Source organism: Panthera pardus, unplaced genomic scaffold (genome assembly GCF_024362965.1).
Source record: "Panthera pardus isolate Hobbes unplaced genomic scaffold, ASM2436296v1 HiC_scaffold_11, whole genome shotgun sequence".
Lineage (NCBI taxonomy): Eukaryota > Metazoa > Chordata > Mammalia > Carnivora > Felidae > Panthera > Panthera pardus.
Window position 1 is genome coordinate 45,409,052 of NW_026526666.1, and position 18,105 is coordinate 45,427,156.

Sequence of the window (18,105 nt, forward strand, 5' to 3'; positions counted from 1 at the left end):
CTGCTCTTTGACTCAGTTTTTACTCCTTTCATCATTTACATTGTACAGTGATCAACATCACAGAGTTTTTTTTAAAGCGAGATGTGTACAAGTGCTATGGAAACGCCCCCTGATCACAATCCGTGATCACGACAGATCCCAAAGATCTGGTGCAGCTTGCCATCCTGGTGCATGCAGAGAAAGTGATGAATAGAACTGCAGTGGTTTCACCAGGCACAAAAATCCAGTCGGTAAAAATCTACAATTTTACTCCTACATGCAGACTTTTCATCACAGCTTTCTCCCAATCATTTGCATAAAAAGGCTTCTGCTTGTTGCCCTGTGGTAGAAGGAATCAGATTAAAGTGGTTAAAATAAAGGTAAGCTACCACTGCAAATATACTCCTTAAGGGAGAACAAAGTCCTTGCAGTGTGCAGGTATTGGACCCACACCTTACAACAGTTTTTGAACTGAAGCGAGCTATTTGTTCCTAAGATGTATATTAATATGTGAAGGACGGAACAATTTATTGGACTTCAACTCTTCCTTTTAAGTTATTGCCTAATCATTATTCACTATATGAACACATAAGAAAAGTTAAATAATTCATAAGTAATGCTTTGAGAGACACATTGTTCAAAAAGAGCAGACATACTTTTGTCATTTCATGTAAGGGATTTCTGAAGTATATTCCTTAAAGAAAATAAAATATTAACAAGAAATATAGTGGGTTACTGAATACTTTTATTCTAAGTCCTCTGATATTTCTCTCCAGCGCTATTTAAAGGTTACTTTTTCCACTTTGACACCTTTGTTCTTCTAGTTTTCTTAACCGTTCTCTCTGGGCAGTAGTTTTTCTGGTCAAATTGAAAAATTTCCTCCTCACCGTCTATTTCTGCTAGTACCGCTAGTTCATATAGATTCTTGGATTTTTTCCCCCATTTCCTCTGTATTCAGTTTGTCATAAATGCATTTCGAGAAATATTTTGCTGCTTTGGTTGACTGCGTACAATATGCTCGATCAAGGCAAAGACTCACTTCCAGTGAGAGTCATGGACCTCAGCTCATTCTTCCCTTTCCAACACTGCATGCTGTCACAGAAATTCATGTCAATAAATTGTCCATTAGTGGCTGCACAGGGTTATGAGATCTGTTGTGATCTGGGTACTTCTTCTCATGGGATAGTGTGAAATTAACAATGCATTCTGAAGATGACTCAAATCTATATTTTAGTTTCAGACTTTTTACTATTTTTGTTGCTTATTTGCTGATCTATATTCCTTTAGCAAAAACACTCTTTAAAGCTGAATATTACATATAAGTTTGTTTAAATTGTGTTTAGACTCTACTATATCTACATATTATAACACAGAGTATAACATCAAATTGTCAATATACTTATGATGCTATAATACTATAACAAATTATCAACCTCATTTACTTTGTAGTATTTTGTTTTGTAATTATAGAATGATGGTAGACAGTGGCTTGTGGGTAACCCATTTCCATTCTGGGAATTTTAAGTACCATTCACTTAAAATTTAAAATTCAGTCATTCATAAAAAATGTGAAATGTGGTTTTATCTTTTGTTTAAACTCTCTATTGGGTATGAGAATAGTTACATTGCTGTGTTTTGGCTGTAACTGGCCTAATTTGTAAAACAAAAAAATATATATTAAGTGTATTAATATACTTATATAATCCTACTCTCATGTCTGTGCTTTTTGATTTAAAGGCTGACTATTCAGTCTTATAAATGTAGCTGAAGATCACATAATTTGTGAACAACAATGCAGAGTGTGTTGGATTGAATTGCATGAAATGCTATAATGGAGTTGTAGATATTCCCAAAGATGTTTTTCTTTAAAATTTAAACCTTGAATTTAGAGGAGCCTGGGGATCTTAGGTTCACACTTTAGTTAAAGGAGCAAGGTGATAAAAGATGAAAAGTCTTCATTACTATTACTGCCAGAATAACTGTGCTTTAAGCAGTTCACTTTCCAGTAAGAGTAATATTGAATATTTTGAGTCTCAAAACTCCAATTCAAAAGTTAATTCCTTGGCTTCTGTTTCAATGGGACAAATGCAGTTTTCAATCATCATTTTGTTTATTTATTTAAAACCTCTTTTCTTACTCAAGATTCAAATGCAAATGTCAAGAACAGTGACTCTTCTATCCCCCTCCCCCACCATTCCTTAAAGGTAACAGAAATGTGAGGCATGAGGAAGGAATGAGTTGGGGCAGGTAATCACAAGACATGCACTTCTTTCGATGATGAATTTCAGCCAAGAAGTTAGATTAGTGCTTATGTGCTTCCTATTGGAGTCCGTGACTGCCTTGTGCTCTCAGCAGTACTTCCATTTTTGCCTTCTTTAAACGGAAGGTTCATGAAAAAAGACAGTATATATGGATGATTTATTATGGCCTGGAAAAGGTCACTTTGGGAATAAATTACTAATTTTTTTTTTATTCCTGAGCATTCACCATTTAAGCAGTTTCAACTAACATTCAGATAGCCATTTAAGAATCTGACTTTGGCAGCCTTTTAAGGAGTACTTATTTCAAAACGAACATGCTTTAATTTCTACTTATTTGCATATGAAGTTTTGGTATTCAATAATTCTGATATTGTTTCTAGTTTTGCATTCTATTTTCTTTCAGTTTGCCAACACCCTTCCTCCCCCCCCCCCCCCCCCAGTTGGACTTGAACTTTTTATAAGCAAGGTACCTGCCTCTGGCAGCTCCTCTGGCTTTGTTTTATATCTCCTCCCATTTTGTTCTGCCAGAGACTTCTGGATCCAGTTGTGGTCATTCACAGAATGTCCGTGATAGGCTGGTTCCCATTCTCTTTGGAGAGGGGATGCTAATTTAAGTAATGCTTTCGTTTATTGCTGTCCCCATTTGAGAGTATCACTTAGTGAAAAACTTGCATAGAGGTACAATTTCCTCCCAGTTCAGTTATTGTTTCCACAGCTGGTACAATTTTACTTTTGCCTTCAAACTGACTTGAATTATGTCCTTTTATTAGCTATGTTTTTGCTCTCCTATTGCAATGGTATGATAACAATCACATAAATGGGATGTAGCATGACATTCCTGTTTAAATATTATTTTGACTAAACAGGTACCAATATAAATATTACAAGCCATAAGCATAGAATTAGTGTGATAATTTTGAAGGAAAATGTGAATGGTGAGTGGAACTCCCTTTGTCTTTGTAGTATAAAGAATTGGTATTTGAAAAAAATGTCAGAAGAGTTTTATGATCTTGAAATAGTACCTTCCAGAGTGGAGATTATTTTTAAAGGGGTAAAAAAAGTACACATTTTAGATGTTAAAACTGCTTTTAAGCCCTGTACATTAGGCAGTAGTTCAAATGGCTTACATTATTTCCTAGACCTGGCTTACCTTATTTCCTAGACCTACACCTCAGAGCCAAGGGTAGTAGAGGTCATCATTCACTCATATTAGACTCAACCAGCTGTTACTTTTTTTAAATTTTTGATCATAAATCATCATTCTTTGGACTGCCCATTCTGTGCTTGCATAAATCTGACCTAATAAGAGAAAAGGCTTCCAATGTGTCCCAGATAGTATGTCTTAAATGTAGTTTCAGGTGACTGGAGAAACATTGAACTCATATCCTCCATATCTCAAATAACAATTTGTGGCTACTATGCTCTAATGTGTTGATGGAAAGAGCCCTTTATCCAGACCTAAACCACAGACAAGATGGTATTGTGCCCCTGAAGTCATGTAAAAGTGGAATCTCTGTCAACGTGAATCAGACTCACTTCTCAGCAATACAGCTAACGGTTTCTTCTCAGCTGTGCGGGGCACTCATGCAGAAAAGCAAAATCCCACTTTCAGCTGGGGAGTGTGTGAATGTAACACATCCAGTCTCTGTGTATTCATATGGATGAAATAAACCAGGAGACAGTGCTTGCTGTTGATGGCATTCTCATTTAGGAGCCTTGCTTTTCCTGTGCTGATAAATTTTGCAGAGCATAAAGCCAGGTGTCCTTTGGATGCAAATGATTTATGAAGGTTAATTCTTTGGAGGAGGGCTGATTCCACAGTATGTTTTGTGCGAGGTCACCCACCATCTTTTAAATTCTATGTGTGTGTTAATTGCAGCAATTTGAATTATTTTATTTAAATTGCCAATGAAATTGTAGCAATTATAACAGCATGAACTGTTTCTGTTTGCTTTTTTCTCTGCTGCATATGCCATTCTGGACTCTACCAGGTTAACTTTACTAGTGCTGTAATTTACTCCTCAACGTTTACATCTTCAGGTTTTCCAGAGGATTGGTGTCAGCACCATAAGACTGACTTATTTTTGCATGTAACTTGGTGCTACATAAAGCCTCGGCTATCTTCAAATAGCATGCACCGTTTTCTTTCAATGGTCATGTGCTAAAATTCCTATGTTTTATATTTTGAACGTTAATGTCTGGCATGAGACTTGAAGTCTCCAAGTCTGAGTCTTCGTCGTGGACAGCAACTCTTATCCTAAGTGCTATGCACAAAGGTACATAGGAAAACTCTTTAGGAGCTTTTCATTCTTGATAGAAAAAATTTGCACACAATTCTGATCTACAGGCTTCTTCCTAAGAATACACATTTGCAAATAGAAGTTAATATAACTGCATTCCTCCCCCAACCTTCCCCCACACATTAAATCCCATTTTCTAACCATACACTGGAGAGCAAATGCCCTGGTCCCATAACTGTGTTTATATGTTTGAGGAAAGAGGAGGTAAGAACGACTTCCTTCAAGTGTGTTTCTCCTTACGACTTGAAGGACTCATTTCTTTCTTCCCCCTGCAATGTGAGTTTTCTTTCTTGTGTGATGAACAAAACTTGATGTCTAAAAGAAGACCAGCAGGAGTTCATCTTCAATAGCTTGTTCTTCATAGTAGCAGAGTGGAATTTAAATATCCTTCTAATAAGTTACAGGAAGACTATGAATACCCTGTCAAACACAGAAACCATGAACATTCTTAAGAGATGCAAAGGGATTTATTATAATGGCACTTGCCTTGGTTCACCCATGGCATTCTCCACAGTATCGTAAATCTTACAAATTCTTCCTCACAATCTCCTTTTACCTATAATGCTTTTCTGTAAAAATATGTTGCAGTGGGCACCTGGGTGACTCAGTTGGTTAAATGCCCTACTTCGGCTCAGGTCATGATCTCACTGTCTGTGGGTTTGAGTCCTGCATTGGGCTTTGTGCTGACAGCTCAGAGCCTGGAGCCTGCTTCGGATTCTGTGTCTCTCTCTCTCTCTCTGCCCCTTCCCTGCACTCACTCTGTCTCTCTCTGTCTCAAAAATTAATAAACATTAAAAAAAATTCTAAGTATGTTGCATTTTTACAGGTAAGAACACATTAGGAATATTCAGAGTATTTGGTATGTACACCTAACAAGTCAATAACTATTTTTTAGAGTGTGACCTTTCAAATATTACTGTAAACTGTAAATGTAATTAACTCACAAACACACAAATATAAATTCACAAACCTGTAGGTCCCATCTATATATAATCTATTATAATTTAATTATATAGGTTGCTAAGAAACATTTAGCTATTCTAGATTGAAATCTTGGTCAAATTTTTTTTATAAGGAGGTACATATTTAATTTTTATGCCAGTTTTTCTAATGTCAAGATTATTATCACCAAGATCTCTACCAAACTTTCCATAGCAACAGGGTAGGCACAGCTCTGAGGACCCAATCTGTAAAATGTGTCACTATCACTAATCACAGTCTGACACTCTAAAGATTAGTTTACTATGAAAATGAATCTCAGGAGTCTAGACCAGACAGAGAATGATTCATGGTTGCAAAATGAAATGCCACATTGTTTCACTGATTGTAATTAACTTTTTCCTGGTACCAACTAGCGACAGCCTGGGAAGTCACATGGTGTGTGGCTATATCCTTGATCTTGTTGATTAGAGTTAGAGGAACAGAGGCATCCTTTCTCCTAGACCACACATGTGCTTAAACTGGGGGACTCTGAGGAGAACTTCTTGTGGACACGAAAGTCTGGAACTAGTTTCCTTAACGAATAGTCTTTCTGGATGCAAGGCTTTGGGCCATAGAAGTGACTACCTTTGTTGTCTGTTAGTTACTTGTTTACAGTTCTGCTTGCTTGTTTTCTAAGGGAAATCTTGATTGCACAGCTAATTGTGGAGCAGAAATCAAATGGACCCATGCGAGATTCTCTTGTTGCTGCAGATCTCCAAGTAATTACGAAAGGTAATTAGGTATGCTGTGGCCATTTTTCATATGGTGCCCTTGCTAGATTTGATCCAGTGCAAGCACAGGAGACCAACAGAGATATTGCCTTTCTTTATTCTTCCTTAATTTTAATAAAGGAAACTGGTGGTTTCTGTACTTCAGTTTATGACTTCATGCTTATTTTAACAGTCATCACAATGATATTGTCTCCTATTGAACTTTCCCCCTACTGAAAATTTTGCTTTTCTTAAAATAAGAAATTCTAGTACACCCTAGAGAAGAATAATTTTCCATAATACAGTATTAAGACCACCAAATCTAAGAGATGCTTCACTTCCTTACCTTTATACTGGGAAAGTTCACTGCTTGATCTCTCTAAATCCCTAAAGCTTTTATAACTCATACCATATGTTTCATCACTTAATTATACACTGCATGTTTCAGTTGTTTATGCAGTGATACTCAAAACAGGGACTGGACCAGAGGATACATTCTAATGACCCAGAGCACTGGGACTTTTTCCTGGGCCCTCAATATGTACTTAAGTAATTAATGCTTGATGATTTTTGACCTAAACTCTGTTTATTATTTGTCTGGTTGAAACATAAACATCTATTATTATTATTATTATTATTATTATTATTATTATTATTGGAACACATAGAGATATAGTTAAAAGAATAAAAGATGCATAGAAGCATTTTATTTTATATATTTATATACTGATATATATATAAATATCTGATTAGTATATATCAGTAGGTAAATTACATGACCTATTAAAAGAGGAAGGGAAAGAATGATGGCATTTTTCATTTGTAAGAGACTTCTGACAGCAGAGTTCTGGTTTCTGGCATGTAGAGGTAGTATTTTTACTTGAAAAACTAGTCAACCAAAGGCAAATCCTTAAGTAATAGGTTTTAAAGTTAGCAGAACTGGGTTTAAGTCCCTCTACAGTTGCTTAATATATTTGTGATCTTGTAAAAAGCTGTTTATTTATTCTTTGGTTGAGTCTCATTCTCTTTTCATGTAAAGAGAAGAAAATGCTCTCTCTTGGGTTTGCTAAGCAGGGTCAGTACCTAAACATGTGTGAAAATGTCTCTCATAGCACCTGGGGTCTGACAGGGTTCAGTTAGCTTTCTTACTGGAAAAATCTCAGGGACATGAGAAAAAGGATATTGTCTAATATATTCCATTGTTTTATACAGTTTTGTGTGATTTCACAATTTTGACAGAAAATAGTCAGATTTTTTATTTGCGCTGTGATATTCTGTTTATTTCCTAATTTCCTCAACACATGTAGACTTAGAAAGCTGAGACTATATATGACACTTTGCATGAAAGAATTCCCTAAGACAACTTTCAATGAAGCAGAAGATAGCAATTTTGAATACTGTCCTTTTTGAAAAGAACAAGAAATAAAAGTCACACAAATCACTCCCTTATACCATATTTTAATTTTATACTCATGAATTTAATGTATTAAAATTTCAGAAAATTATATAAATTACTGGTATTTCAATGAATAAACATTTTTAGTGTTTAGTTACAAGAGTTCACACTTCATAATCTACTGAATTTCCTAACACGATAACTGTACTCCCTCATAAAATAAATTAGAAAATTATTTCCCACAAGAAACTCCTTAATCTCATTCTTATCTTAATGTATGTGTTTCTCTCTCTACTGAGAGGCTATGGAGCGATGCCATAGCGTGTCCGTGGTCATGTTTTGTAGGGAGATGTGACAAACTAAAGATTTAACAACAATCATCTTTTCTCATTCCCTAGACTCAGAAAATATAGAAAAGAATAATATAGTGGAGTTATGGTTTAGTTACATAATTCATTGGGCAAGAAACATCTTAAACAAGTACCTTCTTCTTCATGTTCACTAGAAATTCTCAGTACTATCATCTCTGAAATGATCTAGCCTCATGACAGACCCACAAAAACTAAAAGGGACTTATGTATTGATGTAAAAAAGTGGCCAAATAAAAATATTTCTATATGTTTACAGGAAAGTATAAACATAGATTCAAGTAAATGTATTTTATTATTCAATTTACTTTCATATTTTGTCAATTTACTTGTAGTTGTTTTAAAAAATTTTTTTTTTTAACATTTATTTTTGAGACAGAGAGAGACAGAGCATGAACAGGGGAGGGGCAGAGAGAGAGGGAGACACAGAATCGGAAGCAGGCTCCAGGCTCTGAGCCATCAGCCCAGAGCCTGACGTGGGGCTCGAACTCACGGACCGCGAGATAGTGACCTGAGCTGAAGTCGGACGCTCAACCGACTGAGCCACCCAGGCACCCCTACTTGTAGTTGTTTTGTTGAACTAGTGGTTGACATCTATTAAAGTTGACATCATTCTGGATGTTTGGCTGTGGAAGAGGTTCAAAATGGCATGATAAACTATCCCTTTACTACAATATGGTTGGTTTTGAAGAGAAAAAAAACCTGCAAACAAGTACACTCTGGTAATAAAATTTCAGTAAATGGAGTTGAACAATCTGTTTCTTTAGTTTGGAATCTTATATATGACTTATTGTGCATAATCTATATTATCTAAGTAAATGGGCCAATAACTACCAAAAGTGACACTTAATTAACCTGCACCTTTTCCTTATCAATTGATTTGCCATTAAGTTTTCTATGTCAGATATGTAATAATAATTAAAACACTTTTGTATACTTTCTAACACCTCCACATAAGTTAATTAATTAATAATTGATGAATAAAGAGAAGAAGAAAAGGAAAAGAGAAATTTTGAAAGCTTCATATCCCAGGAATCACAAATGATGTTTGTTGAATTCCATAAGAATATACTTATATTTCTTTTTTTTATTTTTTTTATTTATTTTTTATTTTTTTTTAACGTTTATTTTTTTTTGAGACAGAGAGAGACAGAGCATGAACGGGGGAGGGTCAGAGAGAGAGGGAGATACAGAATCTGAAACAGGCTCCAGGCTCTGAGAGGTCAGCACAGAGCCCGACGCGGGGCTCGAACTCATGGACCGCGAGATCATGACCTGAGCTGAAGTCGGACGCTCAACCGACTGAGCCACCCAGGCGCCCCTAATATACTTATATTTCTTAAAATTTTTACTTCAAGTTTTGAAAAGTCAAGATAGTGTCAAATCTGTATTGCTGCCATATGGGTCTTTCAACAACATCCAGTTTCTGTGTGTATGTGTCTACATATTTTTTCTCTAATCTTCCATTTAAAAACATTTGTTGACTATTAGACTGGAGATTAATATAGACTAATACATTTTTAATAAATACAGAAAGTTTTTTAAGATATAATCCTTGACTTTGAAGTGTTCACAGCTCAAAGGAGAAAACGACATGGAAACAAAGGCATTAAAGATGAATGTTTGATGTCAAGTGACCACAGCCCAATTCAAATAGGCTTGGGTGGCTCAGTCAGTTAAGCATCCTACTTTGGCTCAGGTTGTGATCTCATGGCTCATGAGTTCAAGCCCCACATTGGTCTCTGTGCTGACAGCTCAGAGCCTGGAGTCCACTTCAGATTCTGTCTCCTTCTCTCTTTGCCCCTCCCCTACTCACGCTCTGTCTCTCTGTCCTTCAAAATAAATAAACATTAATTTTTTTTTTTCAAATAGGCTTATGAATCAAAGGAAATGATTTGGCTCAAATAACTAATAGTCCATGTCCATTTTCAGGGAAGACAGATGCTTCAATTATGTAGTCAAATCTATCTTTCTTCAAATCTTGGCTTCAGCTGCCTCTGATCTGTCTTGCTTATCTGATTCAGACAGATTCCAGCTTCGTAGAGAAAGATGGCCACAAGAAGCTACAGATAATAGGAAAAAGAGAGCTCCTTTCCACACAGCTCCATTCCAGAAAATATTTTACTGTCCTGGAGTATGAAATGCTGTCAGTAGGAAGCCTTGGGCCACATACTTATATGCCTCAAGGGTTAGTGCCCTCAAAAACATGTGGGCAAAGAGAGCAAAGGAGAATTCTCAGAGGAAAATCAGGGGGCTGTTCTCATAGGAGGGGATTCTCAGTATCAGTGTAGATGACATACCACTCTGTCTTTGTAACTAGGTAATGGTCCCGATTCTTAATAGTAATATAATATATATGTATATGTGTGTATATATGCATATATATAATATATTCGTATATGAATCAGTGTTGTATCTTAGTGGCAGATAAACAAAAGCTATGTATTCTTCCTTCCATCCACCCTGCTCTGTGTCACACCCACTCTCAGGCAAGCTGGTATTACAACTTCAAGTAGCCAAGACCAAGGTTGTCCTGCTTGACCAGTCAGTCTCCAGCAGGCAATTCATAAAATGCTCATAACACATGTGTGAGTAGATATCTAGGGATTATTAAGAATCAAAGTCATATCATTTCCCTTCTCTTCAACCTGGCTAGCTCATATTCATCTGTATAAATCTGTCTCAAAGGGTATCCTTAACAAGATTCAGTTCCTGACCCTTCCTTCTGCAGGAAGAATAGACTATTCTTAACCCTGCGAGTTTGTGGAGAAAGAGAGAGGAGGGAAGATTTGAGGTCATTTGCTCTTTTGTTCTAGAGGAGTTGAAACGGAATCATGGACATGGTGGCACTATATAGAGATAGAATAATGAAGGGTGGAAGATATGAACAAAATTATGGGTGGCTTTTTTTTTGGGGTTTTTTTTTTTTTGTTTTTTTTTAAATTTTTTTTTTTAACATTTATTTATTTTTGAGACAGAGAGAGACAGAGCATGAACGGGGGAGGGGCAGAGAGAGAAGGAGACACAGAATCGGAAGCAGGCTCCAGGCTCTGAGCCATCAGCCCAGAGCCCAACGCGGGGCTCGAACTCACTGACTGTGAGATCGTGACCTGAGCCGAAGTTGGACGCCCAACCGACTGAGCCACCCAGGCGCCCCATGGGTGGCTTTTTGAAATATTATGCTATCATTTTATAGCAGTGCTATTCTCAATACACAATTTAAAAAAAAATTTATACTGTTTTGTCATAAAGATTAATACATATAGGAAGGTTGTCACAAATATGTATGTAAGGAACATAAGATTAGTGGATTGCTGACTGAAATTACTAGAGATGGAGTCACTCTATAAACAATAAAGTAAGCACTGAAAGAAGTACAAAGCAATCCTGGCAATCAGGCATTTTATGTTATCAAGCACATCTGAATAAAGTAGGCTTATCTTTTCCTGATATTAATGGCAGGATGGTTTTATTTTTAATCACTTTAAGCACCAAAGGATTTATTTGCCATTTTTTAACGGAGACTTCCCTAAATCAGTGTTATAATGCTTTCTACCTTCTTAAATCAATACACTAAACATTTATAAAACTTATCTTTTCTCCAGGATCATCTATATCTTGCTGCGATTAAACAAAACCAATCAGGGTACATATAGCTCATTTGTCAGTCTTCTGGACTTTTTAAATCTTGTAGCTGATGAGTACAGCTTGTTTCCTCCTTTCCTGTTAGGCTATCAGCTGTCCCTTTGTCTTACTGGCCCTGTGCTTATGTAAAATTATGCTACAATTGAAGTATACAGTAAGACTGAATACATGATAGTTATTGTGTTATGGAAAATCAAGTAGCTCTGCCTTATTCCAATTTTCTACCTTTAAACTGCTAACGACTTAAGAATCAGATTAGCAAGTTTGCTGTAATTGCTTGTAAATTAAAATTAATAGTATCTCCATAATACCTACAGAGTCCTGAATTCTCTCAGGAGTATGGGGCATAGGTTTTAAAATAGGTCACATTTGTGTGCTATGTGCCACTTTACCAAGAACTTCTGTGTCTGTTGTGCTATTTTGATACTCAACTCAAAATATCTCTGAATTATCCAGGACAGGAATATTATTCCCATTTTACAGGAGGGAAAACTGAGGCTCAGTTAAATGAATTGCCCAAAGTGAGTCAGGTAGATCGTCATTGGCAGAGTTGAAACTGAAACCTGTCTTATTCAACATCTGTTGTTTCTTTCATTCCTAGCTGCTGTGGTCAGTATTTAGAGGATCTGAAGTATCATGATGTTTGAATTCTCACTAGATCAACTACATTTTATCCTAATATGGGAAGGTCCAATGAGAGTCAGCCAGCTAAGCTGAACCCAATTTCAATTAAATTTTGCCTCTATTTGAATTCTGTTTCTTAATACATTTATGGAAATCTCTTTGAGGTTAAGGTGTATTTGCTTTAATTATTGACATGTTTTTGCCCACTCTGTGAAAATTCAAAGGATAAACTGAGGCAATAGTCTCCCAGAGAAAACTCTACTTACAATTAAAAACAAGGCTTCCATCTTCCCCTAGCCATGTGGAATAATCTGGGTCCTATTCCAACCCCCTCTTTCTCTTCAGTCTAAATATGTCTAGGATAAGACAGTACTTAGCTTTGGAAAATAGGGAGCTGAGAGGCTAGTTATGGTTGTTAGTCACTATGTTAAAATTAATGTAATTCTCCTGATAATTTTCTAATGTTTATTTTTTTTAATTTTTTAAAAACCTTTATTTATTTTTGAGAGAGAGTGTGTGAGCAGGGGAGGAACAGAGGGAGAGGGAGACACAGAATCTGAAGCAGGCTCCAGGCTCCAAGCTGTCAGCACAGAGCCTGACGTGAGGCTCGAACTCACGAACCATGAGATCATGACCTGAGCTGACGGCTGCTTAACCTACTGAGCCACCCAGGTGCCCCAAATGTTTATTTATTTTTGAGAGAGAGAGAGGCTTAGGTTTTATGGTGGCTAGGAGGTGGACATGGGATGAAGGTCCCCACACATAGGCTGAGGTTTGCATGGTTTCACCTTCCCACAACTACCAAAGGTTGGAACACCTGACTTCTTATCAGCTTGCTCACATTCATGGGGCAGAAGGGGAAGAGAGAACGGTGGGGTTTGAAATCTATCAGTAATCAAGTAGCAAAAATGGGGTCACACTCTTTATTATACCTAATCAATATTTAAGCAGTTGATTGAAAGAAACACTGACTCTAGTCATCAAGCTTTATTTGTACGTCTTGTCTACATTAGGCCCTCTCCTTTAGTGATGAGTGAGTCATGCTTCTGGGCTGCTGGTGGTCCTCAGTGGGAATAATTGCTTTCCTCACATTTCTTTATGAATAACATAAAACCAGCTAACAAACAAAACAAGTGGTTAGGCAAATACAAACATACCTCCTAGGAAGGGGTTCTCTCACATATCTCTCTCGCATATTGGCTCTTGACAATGACTGCTCAGAGGGCCCTTGTGCACTACATTTGGTGCTGTCTGTGAAAATTAAACAATGGTGCTAAATTGGCTATCTATGGGGAAGGCACACAGCAGAGCAATCTGCCTGCTTCTGAGTGACCACCAACAAGATTTGCTTCCTTTCATCTCATTCAGCTGTGTAACAGAGTGCTTGAAGTGCCCCCAGGAAGTTCCTTTATTTTGCAGAAGGGGTTTGTGAGTCTTGATTTCAATGCCCTTTTATGCTACTCGCTGTCAAAGGGGATGCTGTGCAAAGAGAGAATCTGTAACAGAAATGGCTGCCATGACAGCCTTATAGAGCCAGTGTCAAAAATATTAGTGAACAATTTAGTAGTCCATCAAGCACATGAATAGACTGGGCCTTTTGCCATGTACCATCTATCTAGGTGGGAAAACACTGCAGCAGGATCAGAGGATGGGCATGGGGGACAATGGCACACTAAGTCAGAGGGACCCTTTTGTTTGCTCAAAAGCTGCTCATCACCATGTCTGACACAAGGTCATTTTTCTGTATCTAAGAACCTGCTAGGGACTCCACAGGGAGTCTAAAGGGATTATTTCCCTGGACCCCACTATAGTGTTCACTACAAGTTACACTAAAACCTTCTCAATGAAATGTATCATCTCATATTAGATGTGTAATCTCATCCCATTTTAATTCTGCAAGTCCATTCTAATCCCCATTTTTAACATTAGGTTTACCTGCTTATAATGAGACTTGATTACACATTTTGCTGTTATCCTAATTGGGCAATGGTTATAAATTTTGTTTCCTTTTTTTTTTCAAGTTTTTATTTCAATTCCAGTTAGTTAACATACAATGTAATATTAGTTTGATGTGTAGAATTTAGCTATTCATCACTTACACATAACACCCACTGCTCATCGCAAGTGCCATCCTTAATCCCCATCACCGACTTAACCCACCCCCCCACCCACCTCTCCTCTAGCAATCCTCTGTTGTTTTCTATAGTTAAGAGTTTCTTTTATAGGGGGCCTGGGTAGCTCAGTGGGTTAAACATCCAATTCTTGATTTAGGCTCAGGTCATGATCTCACAATTCATGGGATCAAGCCCCATGTCAGGTTCTGTGCTTACTGTACAGAGCCTCCTTGAGATTCTCTCTCTTCCTGTCTCTCTGCCCATGCCCTACTCCTGCTTTATCAAAATAAGTGTTTTTTTTAAAGAGTCTATTTTATGGTTTCCGTCTCTCTTTTATTCTCCCTATGTTCATCTGTCTTGTTTCTTAAATTCCACAGTAGTATCTGTCTTTCTTAAACTGACTTATTTCACTTAGCATAGTACTCTGTAGCTCCATCCATGTCCTTGCAAATAGCAAGATTTCATTCTTATTATGGCTGAATAATATTCTATTGTACATACATATAGCACTTCTTTATCCATTCATCAGTCAATGGACATTTGGACTCTTTCCATAATTTGACTATTGTTGATAATGCTGCTATAAACATTGGGGTGCATGTGCCCCTTCGAATCAGCATTTTTATCCTTTGGATAAATACATGGTAGTACAATTGCTGCATCATAGGGTAGTTCTATTTTCAATTTTTTAAGGAACCTCCTTTACTGTTTTCCAGAGTGGCTGCACCAGTTTGCATTCTCACCAGCACTGCAGAAGTGTTCCCTTTTCTCCACATCCTTGCCAACATCTGTTGTTTCCTGAATTGTTCATTTTAACCATTCTGACAGGTGTGAGGTGTTATCTCATTGTGGTTTTTATTTGTATTTGATGATGAGTGATGTTGAGCATCTTTTCATGTGTCTGTTAGCCATCTGGATATCTTTGGAAAAATGTCTATTTATGTCTTCTGCCCATTTCTTAACTGGATTATTTGCTTTTTGGATGTTCAGTTTTATAAGTACTTTATAGATTTTAGATACCAACCCTTCATATATGTCATTTGCAATACCTTTTCCCATTCCAAAGGTTGTCTTTTAGTTTTGTTGATTGTTTCCTTTACTGTGCAGAAGCTTTTTATTTTGATGAAGTCCAAATGGTTCATTTTTGCTTTTGTTTCCCTTGCCTCAGGAAAATATCTAGTAAGGATTTGTTATGGCCAAGGTCAAAGAGATCACTGCCCGTGTTCCCCTCTAGGATTTCGGTAGTTTCCTGTCTCACATTTAGATCTTTCACCCATTTTGCATTTATTCTTGTGTATGATGTAAGAAAGTGGTTCAGTTTCATTCTTTTGCATGTTGCTGCCCAATTTTCCCAACACCATTTGTTGAAGAGACTTTTTTCCATTGGAGATTCTTTCCTGCTTTGTTGAAGATGAGTTGACCATACAGTTATGGGTCCATTTCTGGGTTTCTATTGTGTTCCATTGATCTATGTGTCTGTTTTTGTGCCAGTATTATAATATCTTGCTCACTACAGCTTTGTAATATAACATGAAGTCCAGAATTGTGATGCCTGCAGCTTTGTTTTTCTTTCGCAGGGTTGCTTTGGCTAGTCAAGGTCTTTTGTGGTTCCACACAAATTTTGGGATTGTTTGTTCTAGTTCTGCAAAAAATGCTGGTTGTATTTTGATAGGGATTACATCTCAAGTGTAGATTGCTTTGGGTAGTATAGACATTTTAACAATGTTTGTTCTTCTAATCCATGAGCAAGGAATGTTTTTCCATTTATTTTTGTCTTCTTCAATTCTTTCATCGGTGTTCTAGTTTTCAGAGTACAGATCTTTCACTTCTTTGGTTAGATTTATTCCTAGATATCTTATGGTTTTTGGTGCAGTTGTAAATGGGACTGATTCCTTGATATCTCTTTCTGTTGCTTCATTATTAGTGTATAGAAATGCAACAGATTTCTGTACATTGATTTTGTATACTGCGAGTTTACTGAATTCATACATCATTTCTAGCAATTTTTGGTGGAATCTTTCTGGTTTTCTACATAGAGTATCATGTCATTTCCAAATAGTGAAAGTTTGACTTCTTCCTTGCCAATTTGGATGCCTTTATTTCTTTTTGTTGTCTGATAGCTATATCTAGGAGTTCCAGTACTATACTAAATAAAAGTGGTGAAAATGGACAGCCCTATCTTGTTCCTGACCATAGAGGAAAAGCACTCAGTTTTTCTCCATTGAGGATGATATTAGCTGTGGGTCATTTGTTTATGGCCTTTTATAACATTGACATATGTTATCCCTATCCCTACTTTGTTGAGGGTTTTTATCCAGAATGGATGCTGTTTTTAGTCAAATGCCTTTTCTGCATCTATTGAGAGGATCATTTTATTCTTATTAATGTGGTGTATTATGTTGATTGATTTACAAATATTAAACCACACTTGTAGCCCAGAAATGAATCCTACTTGATCATGGTGAATGGCCTTTTTTTAATGTATTATGGATTCAGTTTGCTAGTATTTTGTTGTGAAGTTTTGCATCCATGTGCATCAGGGATTTTGGCCTGTAGTTCTCATTTTTAGTGGTGTCTTTGGTATTGGAATCAGGGAAATGCTGGCCTCATAGAATGAGTTTGGAAGTTTTCCTTGCTTTTCTATTTTTTGGAACAGTTTGTGAAAAATAGGTATTAACTCTTCTTTAAATGTTTGGTAGCATTCCCCTGGGAAGCCATCTGTTGTTTTTTGGGATATTTTTGATTAATGATTCAATTTCTTTGCTGGTTATTGGTCTGTTCAAGTTTTCTATTTCTTCCTATTTCACTTTTGGTAGTTTATATGTTTCTAGGACTTTATCCATTTTTTACAATTTGTTGGCATATAATTTTTATAATATAATACTACATGTATTGTATTTCTGTGGTGCTGGTCATTATTTCTCCTCTCTCATTGGTGATTTTATGTGTTTGGGTCTTTCTCTTTCCTTTCTGTTAAGTCTTTATTAATTTTTTCAAAGAACCATCTCCTGGTTTTGTTGTTCTGTTCTGCTATTTTGTTGTTGTTGTTGTTGTTGTTGTTGTTGTTTTTGTATCATTTAATTCTGCTCTAATCTTTATTATTTCCCTTCTTGTGCTGGCTTTTGGCTTCATTTGTTCTCTTTCTAGCTCCTTTAGGTGTAAGGTTATGTTGTTATTTGAGATTTTTCTTGTTTCTTATGGTAGGCCTATATTCCTATGTATTTGCCTCTCATGTCTGCTTTTGCTGCATCCCAAAACTTTTGAGCTGTCATATTTTCATTTTCACTTGTTTTCATGTATTTTTAAAAATTTCTTCTTTGATCTCCCGTTTGGCCCATTCATTCTTTACTACCATGTTCTTTAGCCTCCATGTAGTTGTGGTCTTTCCAACTTTTTTCTTGTGGTTGATTTCAGGTTTCAAAGTGTCAGAACTATGCATGGTATCATCTCAATCCTTTTGTATTTGTTGAGGGCTGATTTGTGACTTAGTATGTGATCTATTCTGGAGAATGTTCCATGTGCATTTGAAAAGAATATGTATTCCGCTGCTTTAGAATGGAATGTTCTGAATATACCTGTGAAGTTCTTCTAGTCCAGTGTTTCATTCAAAGCCATTGTTTCCTTATGGATTTTCTTATTAGATGATCAGTCCATTGTTGTAAGTGGGTGTTAAAGTCCCCTACTGTTATTATAATATTATCAATTAGTTCTTTATGTTTGCTATTAA

At 36.6% G+C, this 18,105-nt stretch overlaps 1 long non-coding RNA gene across 1 annotated transcript in view; it reads left to right on the top strand.

Annotated features, from left to right (window-relative positions):
* Positions 1–6,253, top strand: part of LOC109266677 (uncharacterized) — a 79,225-nt gene extending 72,972 nt beyond the window's left edge. Inside the window, exon 3 of the long non-coding RNA XR_002079813.2 lies at positions 6,159–6,253. This is a non-coding gene — a long non-coding RNA (uncharacterized LOC109266677). The remainder of the gene's footprint in view (positions 1–6,158) is intronic.
* Positions 6,254–18,105: the final 11,852 nt, after the last annotated feature.